Source organism: Melospiza melodia, chromosome 6, assembly GCF_035770615.1.
Source record: "Melospiza melodia melodia isolate bMelMel2 chromosome 6, bMelMel2.pri, whole genome shotgun sequence".
NCBI lineage: Eukaryota > Metazoa > Chordata > Aves > Passeriformes > Passerellidae > Melospiza > Melospiza melodia.
The window spans coordinates 54,131,166-54,143,400 of record NC_086199.1 but is presented as its reverse complement, the minus strand read 5'-3'; the positions used below and the strand labels follow the sequence as shown (position 1 = coordinate 54,143,400).

Sequence of the window (12,235 nt, the reverse complement as noted above, 5' to 3'; positions counted from 1 at the left end):
CATTCTCTGGTTCTGTCCTTGCAAAGAAGTTGGGATAACTTGCAGGGGTTTAGGATTCTGTGAGGCATTTCCAGCTTTCTGCAGTTGCCTTATCCAAGTGCTTGTGTTTCAGCTGCCTCACTGGAACTGGAAAAGCTGGATTCAAAACATTCCCATGGTGGGTGAATCTTCCTTCCAGCTGTGGCTGGATCCTCTCTGAACTTCTCAAATGCTCCTAAAGCAGCTACACTAAATCTTGTCATTCAGGCACTGACTTTTTCTTGTCCTTTTTCAAGGCAGATTGAAATGAAGGTTTGATTCACTTTGGGTAGATTAGGATCTTTTAATGTTAATATTAACTGTTGCTGGAATAGGAAGATTGTTTGGGTAGGTTTTTCCACTTCTGAAGGGATTATGTAATGGGTAAATTCCTGTCTTTAACCTCAGAAAAGAAGGAAGGGTTTTGAACATAAAAATGGAACTGGTACGATATGTGGCACTGTTCTAAAAGTCACCAAGAATAGGTTTTCCACACAGGAATATTGCCACCTTCCTGACATTACAGAGGAATATTTAATGAGTGAAATTCCTCCTCCATTTGCATACTCTAACCCATATCTAATTGCTGGATTACTATTGAAACTTCAGCTTGACTCTCTGAATATTAAAAAACATTTGATATTTTAAGCAGTTTTATATTTTCTGTTTTGCTGCTTTTAACGTACAAATGAATTTCATTAATCCAATTTACATATTTCTAAAGACCTTTTGATGTAGTAAGATGTAAAAGTTGTTTATTTTTAATTTTTATTTTTTTTAGTGACAATCTTATATGCAAAACTGCTGCTGCCAGGCAATTATCCACCCAGATAGTTTTAACACAGTTACTCATAATCAGCACAGATCAGTGACATGACAGCAGTTCTGGGAGATGTATGACCTGTTCTAAGCTTTAACTTTCAAATTGGCATGAATGTGCAAATTCACATTTAGAAAACTATTTTTCTTATTTATTTGTCTCCATGTGAGAATATCAGGGGTTTGTTGTTTTTTGCTTTTGGTCTTTTTTTGGCTTTGTTTTTTTCCCTTCTAATATCTCAATTTTATCATATTCTATAGACAAGGAACATTTTTCTTCCCTCTTTGGATTTTGGTTTCCAGTCCATAGGGATCTAAGTAAAGAAATGCTGTCTTCAATAAAATATGCCATGTTTGCACAGCAATTTCTTTATTGTTCTGCAGTAGTGTCTTTGGGAGAAGTGTCTCTTTTGAATTATTATTTTAATTAGTTTTGATTCACGTTGGTTCCTGTTCTCTCCTGTGCACACAGAAATCTCTCAGTTTACTCTAAAAACTGCCCTGTTACAGTGACAGACATTAAAAACTCACTTGGTCTGTACTTGTGGGAAGGTTCCTGCCCATCTGGTCCTTCATATACTAAATATAAAATGAGATCTTTGGTCTGCGGACTTGAGAATTTGCTTAATGTGGAGTTTGGAGTGATGTGTGCAAGGTTAGGCTCAATAACCCAATCCCAAAGGATGCTCCTGCTCCCTGCAAGCCCTGTCTGCTTCTAGCACAAGAAGGGGTTGATTTTATTTGATGCTTTCAGTATAGAAAATCTGTATTTACAAGATTTTGTAAGATCCAGTCTTGCTGCCCTCTGCTCATCTTTTGATAAGTTCAGCTTTGAGTGTTTCATTCTGATTTGGAGTAAGAACCTCCAAGTAGTGGATGAGCTGCTATCAAACAGGCAGAGAGACCAAAAATAGATGAAATGTAATCCCAGCATGCTTCTCTTCATTTGTCAATCTTCTTGCTAATGAGGAAAAATAAATCAGAAAGGAAAACTCTTACAAATGTAACCTCAAAAGTTGAAAGAGGTGGGGAGAAAACGAGAAAATGAGGAAAAAAGTGATTACAAATTGGTTTTTTTTTCTATCAGCCTACTGAGACATTTTGATCCAATGATTTAACAGACTGAGATGTTTTGTGATGCAGAATAAAGATTTAAGATATCAGCCTGAGGATCAACTTTGTATTTGCAAGTTAACAACACCTTTGCTGAATGGCTCTCTTGGGATTTTAGGATATATTAGGAGTGGTTGAAGGAAGAAGCTTAGACTTAGACTTGGAATTACAGAACCTCATTTAAAACGTGATGTTTACTAAACTTACTGTGCCAGGTAGAAATTGCATGGCAACTTATTTCCAGAAGGAATAAAGACTCAGAGCTAAGCAAATCAAAATAGTGATTTTCTTTTTCCTTCAGAAATTTTGTAGAAATTATTTGTGTTAAGGACTTCAGGTCACAGCTGGGCACAAAACAAGGGACTGGTTGTCCCAGGATAGAGACACAAATGCTCAGAGGACACTGTGGGCAGGAATATAAGTTGGGCTGGATAAATCCAGTCCATGTGTTTCCACATAAATACCAGTAGGAGGGCAATGGCAGTACATGTTTTGAAAAATTGAACGTTTGAAAATTGTCAGATTTATGGCTTTGTATCAAGGCACTGAATCACTCAGAGATTATCAACAGTAAAAAATGGGAGTTAGGCTGGTAACATATTGTTTATTTGTGGGAAAAAGCATAAATCCATCTTTTTCCAACATCCGGGAAGCCTGGCCAATCTTTTAAAAATTATTTTGGTTACTTAGATTCCTCACTTTTGGAGGAATTCTTAAAAAGGTGAAGCCATTGATTGTATTTGTAACATTCTCAGTGCTCCATGCCTTGTCATCCTGATGTTAGTGCCAGATGTCTCCTCGGATTCCTCTGTCAGGGACTGCAGATAACCCCATGGTTCAAGCAGCGATGTCCAAATTCTGCATCTCACTTCAATCCCAAAATAAACTTCAGAACCCAGCAACACTGAGAGAGCTGGAAGAACAATGCCAGTCCAACTCCCTGAAGGGCTGTCACGTTTTCCAGGCATTCCTGGGGCTGTGTGGTCTGGAGAGATCCCTTTTCTCTGAGATCCCTCGTGGCAGTGGGAGCCTGAGCTGGCTGGAGCTGCCTCAGCCACCATATGTATCCATCTCTTCAGGCTGTTCATGTTTTGTGGCAGCTTTGGCAGCCTGCTGGGATTTTTCTGAGTAATGCAAGTGGTGAGGAATGATAACAATAATACTGTTAACCCTTTGATTTCTCAGCCAGCCAGGAGGGTGATTTTGGGGAGCAGAGCCTCCCCTACCCCCCTTTTCCCTGTGCCCCTCCGAAAATGCACCAATGAGTACGTGTTAGGAAGCCTAAATAGAGACAGGGATATGAATAAGCTTTCTAAGGAGGTGAGAATATAAAAAAGGAAAATGATATGATTCTCCCTCTGACAATTTTTTTCCAGCAGTTAGAAAAATAGAGAGTGATTCGTTGTTTTCCCCTGTTCCCCTTCACTCCCAAGGTCAGATAAGAATGGCAACCGTGGTGGTTAATGCTGACAACCTTTCTCCATCCTTGTCTGGCTCCTACAAGGGAGAGATTTGCAGTGGCAATATAATACAGCACTGTGAGCTTTTTTTCCTTGGCTGAGGCAAAAACCTTCCCAACTTCTGCAGGGAGTGATTTCCAGAGGACCCTAATCCTGCCCCAGGAGCTGGGGGCTGGGGACAGCTGGGTTATGGTAGCATTATTAAAATATTGACAGCACATCACTGCTGTGGGGAGAGGACTGACTGTATTTGGATAAAGGTGGGGCAGAGGAAGGATGAATAAACACTTCTAATGCAGGGAAATGAAAATAAAAGGAGAAGCACATGGGATTGAATTGCCAGGGAAATGGACAGAAGACCACAGATGCTGAGTATGAGAATCTTCATCAGATTCCTGGTTTAGTGGAAGGTGTCCCTGGTCTAGTGAAAGTGTCTCCCCTCGTGCCAGGGGAGTTGGAACTAAATAACCTTTAAGATCCCTTCCATCCCAAACCATTCCACGATTCTTTGAGATCTCTACATAGGCGTAGACAATTTTGCCCAATGTCCTTTGGCTGGAAGGTGCAGGTTTTTTTCTGGGAAATGCAGATTTTAGGCTGACTGTGCTCAGTGTGCAGGGAAAGGAAGGTCCCTGCTGTTGCTGTGCTGCCCTGGCCTGTTGAGGATCAGCCCCCCCAGCCCTTCCCATCCTCGGGCTGCTTAATGAGCTTCCCTGGGCTTCCTGCCTGGCAGCAAACAATGCCACTTCACCAGCTCTCCACTCACCACTAATTGAAGCAGCACAATTATCCAATCCTTGGCCTCGTTCCACCTCTGAAATAAAACAGCTGTGTTATAATGTTACCATCAAATTCCTTCTCTGTTATATGACCTAATAAATTAACGGTTGGGAATCGTGCATTTGTGACTCAGTTTGTCACTAAAATATCCTAATTCCATCAGTGGCCTTTTGGATAAATTGCACTGGGTTTGCTTGGTCTGAAAAGAAATTTGGCTGCTCCAAGCCATCCATTCTAGGAGGATTGAATTGGTGGTCTCTGTGATGTGGAAAAGTAGCAAAAAAAAAAAAAATATAATGAAATATTTCTTCAAAGAATTGGCTTCACAGAGAAGTGCTGCCTCATCAGTTTAGTGAGAGACACAGGTCAGCTCCTGAGAGCTCTCAAAATTGTCCTGGGTTGGTGTCCAAGGAGCTGTCTGGATACACTTTATGTGGATTGATGGCTCTGCAGAAAGCCTGACCCAGCATGTGGCAGGATAAACCTTGCTACAACAAGCTCAAGGATGAAAAATTTAACAATTCCAGAGCAATACCTGATTTGCAAAATTAAAGCAGTCTTCTGAATTGAGCTAAACAGGATTTCTCTTTGGTTCTCCAAGTATTTTTATTTGCTCTGAGACTGGAAATTTAGCATCCTTCTACATAGCCTGCCTTAGACACCTTTTAAAACAAAAGATATGCAATTTTTTTTTCCTTCCTTATTTTTTGTCTATTAGGAGTGCAGCCACCAAAAAGACAGTGCTGTTAAATGGCTTCTAAACAGTGTCACTAAGAATTAGGAAGCCTTAGTTTAAAACTGGAAATATGAACAAGGGAGCGAAGACTTGAACCCTGCAGAGTTAAAAGTCTGATGTATGGCTCACCAAAATAGATTTCAGGGAAGAAGTAGCCAAAGGCATAAAAATCTGATGATAGATGTTTTTCTTTCAAATGTGCCAGAATCAGGGAGGTCTGCCAGAGGTCAGCAGACCTGAAGGATGATGGACCTTTAAAAGGCAGCAGTGTTGAAAGTGAATGTTATTGATGGAAACCTCAGAGACTTCTTAGTCATAGTCCATCTATGGAGGAGTTTGGGATATGGCTGCTTCCTGAGGACACTTAGAGAAACAACCTGAGGACTGAGTGAGGAATGTTCCCACAGCTGGGGAGCTGGTGCTGGTGTCAGAAAGATTAGAATTGCTTAAAAAGGATTAAAAAACCCACCAGCCTTTAGGAGCCAAAATTTAGCATTATATGGTTCAGAGGCATGGCAGTGTTCAGTCGAAGGTTGGACTTGATGCTCTTGGAGGTCTTTCCCAACTTTAATGATTCCAGAATGGGAAATGATGTTTTTGGAAGAAATTGATGGTTGTATGAGTAACTGCCTTGGCAGTCTCAGCTTTCATTTGGACATTGGGAAAGATGTGCTTGAAAACCAGCTTATTGTGTAGGAAGAGAAAAAGGATCTCTTGGGATAAGAAATAAAGGGTAGAAATAAACGGACTTATTTCAAAATACAGGCAAAAGCAGCACAGTTTTTGAGGGCTATGATCTGTGAGTTGTCCTGTTAAATTGGTACAACAATGATCAGAGACAAGATCTTGGGCATAATTCAAAACCAGTAAAGCATTTGGAGCTTAACTAGAAGAGCAGGAGATGCCAGTGTTGAGCATGTCAAAGGAAGTGCACCTGGGGAGGAATCCCCCTGGGCACCAGGATGTGCTGGGGCTGACCAGCTGGAAAGCAGCTTTGCAGAGGACTCCGGGATCCTGGTATTTCTGCGTTCTCTTTGTTAAATGTATTTCTGCCTCTATTTCATGGTTGGCTTAAAATACATGCATGCAAAGTGCCAAAGATGTCAGAAATTTTAGTGAGGATAAGGTGCTAAGGGACAGGAAGGGTGACAGTAAATTAAATTCTTCATGTTTCACATCAGGTAGCTCTGGCACATGGTATAGATGCATATGCATAACAGGGAAATGTATTTCATATATCCTAATACTGAGCAAGAACAAAATGCAGCTACTAATTTGTAAAATATGCCTTTTATTTATTGAGCAAGTGTATGAAATATTTCCCTCGTCCTGTATAATGACAATCTCCACATTTTCTTGTGCAACTAGAAAAATACTGTGAGCAAAATTCAACACTGGGAAATGATCACTGCAGTTTCAGAAGGTTTAATTTGGTATTAAACACGGATCACAAATGTATCAGTGAGGACAGAAACCTTCCTAAGTCATTCCCTCCTAAATCTCTGCACCTTCAAGAGCAAGGAGAGAGCTGTGAGCAGTCAGCAAGTACAAGATCCCCCCTGACAGAGTATCACCAATCTGTGCCCGTGGTGCTGTTTTACAGCTCCAGTTGACTTGTAGCACAGCAACTGTCTCCAAGCAACTGGGAGGAATACCGGGATGTGCAGCCAGGATACGGAACCCGGCGGGGACAGGGGTGCTCAGGCAGCCCTGCACCCCTTCCCACCCAGCCTCGGCTCCTGCCCCCCGCTGGAAAAGGCTCCAGCTGCCTTGGAGGTGGCCCTTGCCAGCAGGAAGCAGCAATCCCTGCCGGTGGGAGATGGGGTTGGGCCGCCGGCTGCCCACGTCAGTCATTCTGCCAAAATAACTCTTCACGCATTCAGCGACTCCGCTCCCCTGTCTGTGCCAGTGGGGCTTGGCAAAATGGTGTTTTTGCAGCCAACTGACTCCAAACAAGCTCTCAAACCAAAACAAAGTAGCTGTAGATTGAATCTAATTCCCTGCAATCAATATACAACAAAGAAAGAAAATTTATATGTTTAATATCATTTCTCCCCAGCTGCTTTATCAAATTGCAAAACTAGCAATATATGTAGGAAACATCTTCTTTTAAAAGGTAATAATGTATATTTGCAGTCCTTGTCCTTCTGAAAAAGCTCATAATTTTGTTATTTGCTAATGGAACATTTTGTATTATGTTCCATTTAGGACCCATTCCAATGGTTTAAAAGCTGCAGGAATGTAGCAATCCACTCTCCCCAGTTTAATTCCAGCAGAATATTTGGAATTCTTTGTGGAAAGGAATTGTAATCTATGAAATTCTTGCTACAGAACCTAGTAACCTAAGAGGATTTTTTTTCTTTTTATGGTATGATTTGTGTAGCCATTTGTTTGACTGTTGATTTGGGATATTATAATTTTGAAAAGTGTTTTGAGATTAAAAGCTTGAATCTTTTCTTAGGGGGCATGAAGAGCTGTAAAGAGAGGAGAGGAAAGGGGACAAACATGAACTTGCTTTTTGGTTGTTTGCTTGCCACTGTTTCTTTTCCCCAGGCCTAAATTGTCAGGCTTGTGGATGATGCTGGGACATGCATTGTAAGGTTTGCCTTGTTTTTCCTCATTTATTCCCTTTTTTGCTTCCTAAATTTTAAAGTCTCCAGTGAATGAGTTGTGTTAGTGACCACACATTAATAGCAGATGACTCTACTCCCATTTTACAGACACTTTCTGTACTGTCACTCATCAGAGCTATTTAAACCAGAGGTACTGCTTTAGTGATCTGAATAACTCAACCCAACAAACTCACTGAAACATGTTTATATCACAGATTTAATTACCTTCTCCAGCTGGAATTTTCTAAAAGAAGTAAAAGATTCTGGGTAGGAGAATGTGGCAGATCATGCTGCAAAAACATCAATGTGCTGACAGCCCTTCATGAGTACTAGCTCCTGTGATTAGCCTCTTGCAGACCATAATTAATATTATTATTCAGTACAAATGTATTATTATTATTCTGTTAATTTTTTATTGCAACGTAAATGGCACACAGTCAGCATTTGGTGCATTCGCAATACATTGGAACTATCCATGTTTTCAAGATGATCCCATCACATTTGAGGGAAAATGACCTCAAGCTATGCCAGGAGAAGTTTAGGTTGGATATTTGGAAAATTTTCTTCACTAAAGGATGGTCCAGCCCTGGTGCAGGCTGCCCAGGGCAGTGGTGGAGTCCCCATGCCTGGAGGGATTTAAAAGCTGTGTGGATGTGGCACCTGGGGACATGGGTTAGTGGTGGCCTTGTAGTGCTGGGGAATGGTTGGACTTGGTGATCTTTTTCCAACCTGGATGGTCCTATAATTCTATTTATATATATATATATATATATATATATGTGTGTGTGTGTGTGTGTTTTTTTTCTTTATGCTTGACAAAGAGATTTGAACTGCATCCCACCCATTCCATGATTAGATTCTCATCCTGAGAATATGAGATAGATATATATATATTCTCTTTCTGTGAATACAGATGAAGCTTTCTCCTTTTCTTCCTCTGGAATATTTTCTGTGTACCGCAGGAAAAAAGGCAGTTCATTCTCTCTAGCTCAGGTAGCAGCAGGAGAGGGAAAGCTGCTGGCTCCTGGGGTGTCCCAAGCCTTGCTGTGAGGGATGGGGGAGCTCTGGGGCCCCTCCAGGGCTGGCACTGCAGGGAGCAGTGAGGAAACTCAAACGTGCTCCTCTCCTGCACTGGTGCTTCCTGCAGGGAGCGACGGAGAAGGTGCTGCCAAGCTGGAGCCCCCTGCTTCTCTCCTTCCCTGCTTCACCCCCACACTGGGAATGGAGCTGTCACCAAATGGATGAGTGTCCCTCAGCAGCAGGCTTGGGGGGAGCTGGGCTTGCTCAGCCTGAGGAGGAGACAGCCCCAGGGAGCCCCTGCTGTGCCCTTCCGATGCTTCACTGGAGCTGATGGAAAGATGAGGACACATTTCTTAGTGGGGGATTATTTTAAACTAAAAGAGGTTCTGTTCAGAGTAGATGTGATGGAGAAAGTTTTTGCTGGGAGGGTGGGGAGGCCCTGGAATGGATTTCCCAGAGGAGCTGGGGCTGCTCCATCCCTGGAAGTGTCCAAGGGCAGGTTGGAAGGGGCTGGGAGTGCCCTGGGATAGTGGAAGGTGTCCTGCCCATGGCAGGGGTGGAACTGGATGAGCTTTAAAGGCCTCTCCCAACCCAAATCATCCTGTGATTCTATGATTTCCTTTTGGACTCTCAGCTTTCACCACCAATTTCATAGCAAACAGTGATTTTTTTCCACACAGACCACTTGTTTTAGTGGTACATGATGTAGTCGAATTCTGATTATTTTACTGTTCTGTTGACTGAGTTTCTATTTATTCACATAAATTTCTCAGCTTTTCACAGACAAACTCTTGATTTCCAGGTACTTTCTGAATGTCTCCTCCTTTAATTAGTCATCTATGAAATTAAATTTCACTATTCAAAAACACCCTCAAAAATTAATATCTTGAAAGGTAGGATTATCTGTATACCATCCATAATTATTTTCATGTGTTTTTTCACAAAGCAGATCTAGGTTAATGTCAGGTTCAGCTTCCTGCTATAATTTAAATTTTCCTGGTGTGTTTTTTAAAGACTGCAACTGATAGACATCTCTTATTGAAAGAGCACCAATTTTGCAATTGAGTGAAATTGTGAAATGCAGAGCAAACTGTTATCACCGGGGTCACATTAGCTGTGAATATACTATTTCTCACTGAAGGCATTTAAAAAGTAATATTTTTTAGAAAATACTACTATAGTAAAAAAATGTGTATAAAATTATTAAACCTAATTAATAAGCAATATCCTACCTCATAAAAGATAGCTGCAAGACACCACTTGAGTTCAGTGGTTGGCAGGGATACTTTATCAGAAGTTTAAATATCTGTTAAAATCATATTTTATCAGGATTTTTAATGTTAAACGGCATTTGTTTTACAGTTTTAATGCAATTCACTGGTGGCACAGTGTACACAGTGTTTGCCTCAGTTTTTTTCTCCCTCATAGATATTAGTGACTAGAAATAATCTAGAAACACTTGTACTGTGGCATTTGCTTTGAGTACTCCATCTTTTTCCCACTTTTCAACACTCAGCTTTTTCTGTTTCAACATCAGAAATGCAGAAGGCGAAGTTGTCCCATTAATTCAATTAAGCTCCTTGCTGTATGAACTCTATGGGCTTTATGTGACTCATTTTGGAGTTTATGCGCATGTGTATGCTTTGTCTGCTTAGATCTTTTTAAAAGAAATAAAATTAGATGTATCTTGAACTTATAAGGCTTTTCTTTTATAGTTTTCCATGTAAAAGGAACTGAAGAAGACAAAAAATGATTCATTTAACTGCCTAATTAGCTGGGCAAAGGGGCCAATATTATTATTTCAGAGCTCTGAGGTTTGTGTGTTGGCTGCTCTTGGTCTGTGACAATAATAGGGCAGATATTTCATTTGTATATGAGGTCATCAGCACAACTTTGGAGTGGAATAACCATTTTTAGCTGAGCCATACAATGACAGGCAGTGTAGTAACAACTTTATTTACCCTGTTTTACCTCGTACAGCTTTTCCGGGATGAAACAGAAGTTTCTCACCAGAACCTACATTTTTGTATCTGCACACTGGAGAAGGCAAAGACCACAAAAGTTCACGGTGTATTTTGAAAGTTTTGCTTTAGCAAAGTACATTTGGATGATTTTACTCTCTCAGTGAACAGCAGTTGAAGTGGGAACTGCTGACAACAAGGTGACAGGAGGCGCACAGCCACTGAAGAATTGAGAAGAGACTTTTGGGGTAGCAAATGTGGGATCTTAGACCAAAATGTGGTTGTAGCCTGAAGTGAAAGACAAATGTCTCCTAGGCGTACGGGAAGTGTTGATAGCCAAGCCCAGCTGAAAAAATCAATTTGAAGTCCTTTGTAAGCGCTTACATACGTGACCTATCCATAAGTCACTTGCAAGATCTGAAATTAGCCTGCACTTAATGAACAAGTGGGATTTGTCGCTGGTTTTCTGTGTGCAGCCTGTTATTTAGTATCTAGTGCCTTAATTTTTAGAAAGTTTGCCTCCCACACTTGTAACACCTCTGGGAAGGCTGCACCTTTCGCTTTGTGTTTCAGCTTGGCTCTGGGGGAATGTGACAGGAACAAGGCTGTTTGTCTTCTTCTCCCTTCCACCTCCCCAGAGCACTGCCAGCTGCCGTGGGGAGGGGGCCCAGGACCTTCCAGGGATCTTTTCCATCATTCCCTCCCAAACACAGGGCTTGGTCATGTTGGCTGCTCAGAGAATGGACAGGCCGTATTTTTGACATGCTTATTCCATAATTTGAATGGAATAAATAGCACACAAATTTGTAAGGGACTATTATGCTATGTAAATCTTGTGTTTACATTGGCCATGCTTGGGATTATATGGGATGTGCTTTTTCCATGCTGATAAGCATTTTTATTTTTGTTTTCTTCCTTAAATCTGAATGCAGACCAGGAGCAGATGTATACAGCCTTAACTCAACATCCATCATATCATAGCAGTAGGAAGCAAACTTAAATAAATATTATTTGAATGAGCTTTACCTTTCTTTTGGTAACCTGATCAAATATCCAGAGGTTTAATTACATTCTCCCAATCACTAACACTAATAATTATTTTAGTTTTATCATATTATTGGCCACTATCAAATGAAGTCCCTATGATTATTGCATTATATATAGTTATTAGGGAGCTGGAGAAAGTAGCTGAGTTCAACAGAAGCCTGATTTGATGGTATTTTTCCTCATAAATATCAAATTATTTTTTTATTAGATTTAACATGCATAAGGAAAAAAAAAGCACAGCTCTAAAAAGAAATAGATTTTGGGAGGATCAGATGAAGCAGTCAGAAGTGTCAAACAATGAACTTCTGCTTCTTATGTAAAAGGATGCTTGTTGAGAATGGTGTAAGGTATTACTTTTAACCTGATCAGTACATAGAGCTGCCAAGGACCATAGTTATTTCGAATTCTATATTACTAGTTGTTGGGTATTTTTCCCAAATAAATATATTGCTGAGATTTACACACCTCTAATTTTTAGTTTCAGCTTGTGCTCTGTTAAATGCACAATGCAAGTTCCAACCTCCTGGTTACTCTGAACAAGTTTTTACATAGTGAAAAAATATTTTGCACAGGTGACCTTGGTTTGTTTTACCCTATAACTCCTGGATTAAGCTTCTTTTGTAGACCAGATGTGCCCTCTTAAAAGGCAGAGTTCCCAATGTTCTGCTT

General features: G+C 40.7%; 1 protein-coding gene across 4 annotated transcripts in view; it reads left to right on the top strand.

The window, feature by feature from the left end:
- SHANK2 (SH3 and multiple ankyrin repeat domains 2) overlaps nt 1–12,235 on the top strand; it is a 271,165-nt gene that overhangs the window by 167,889 nt on the left and 91,041 nt on the right. The window lies entirely within an intron of this gene.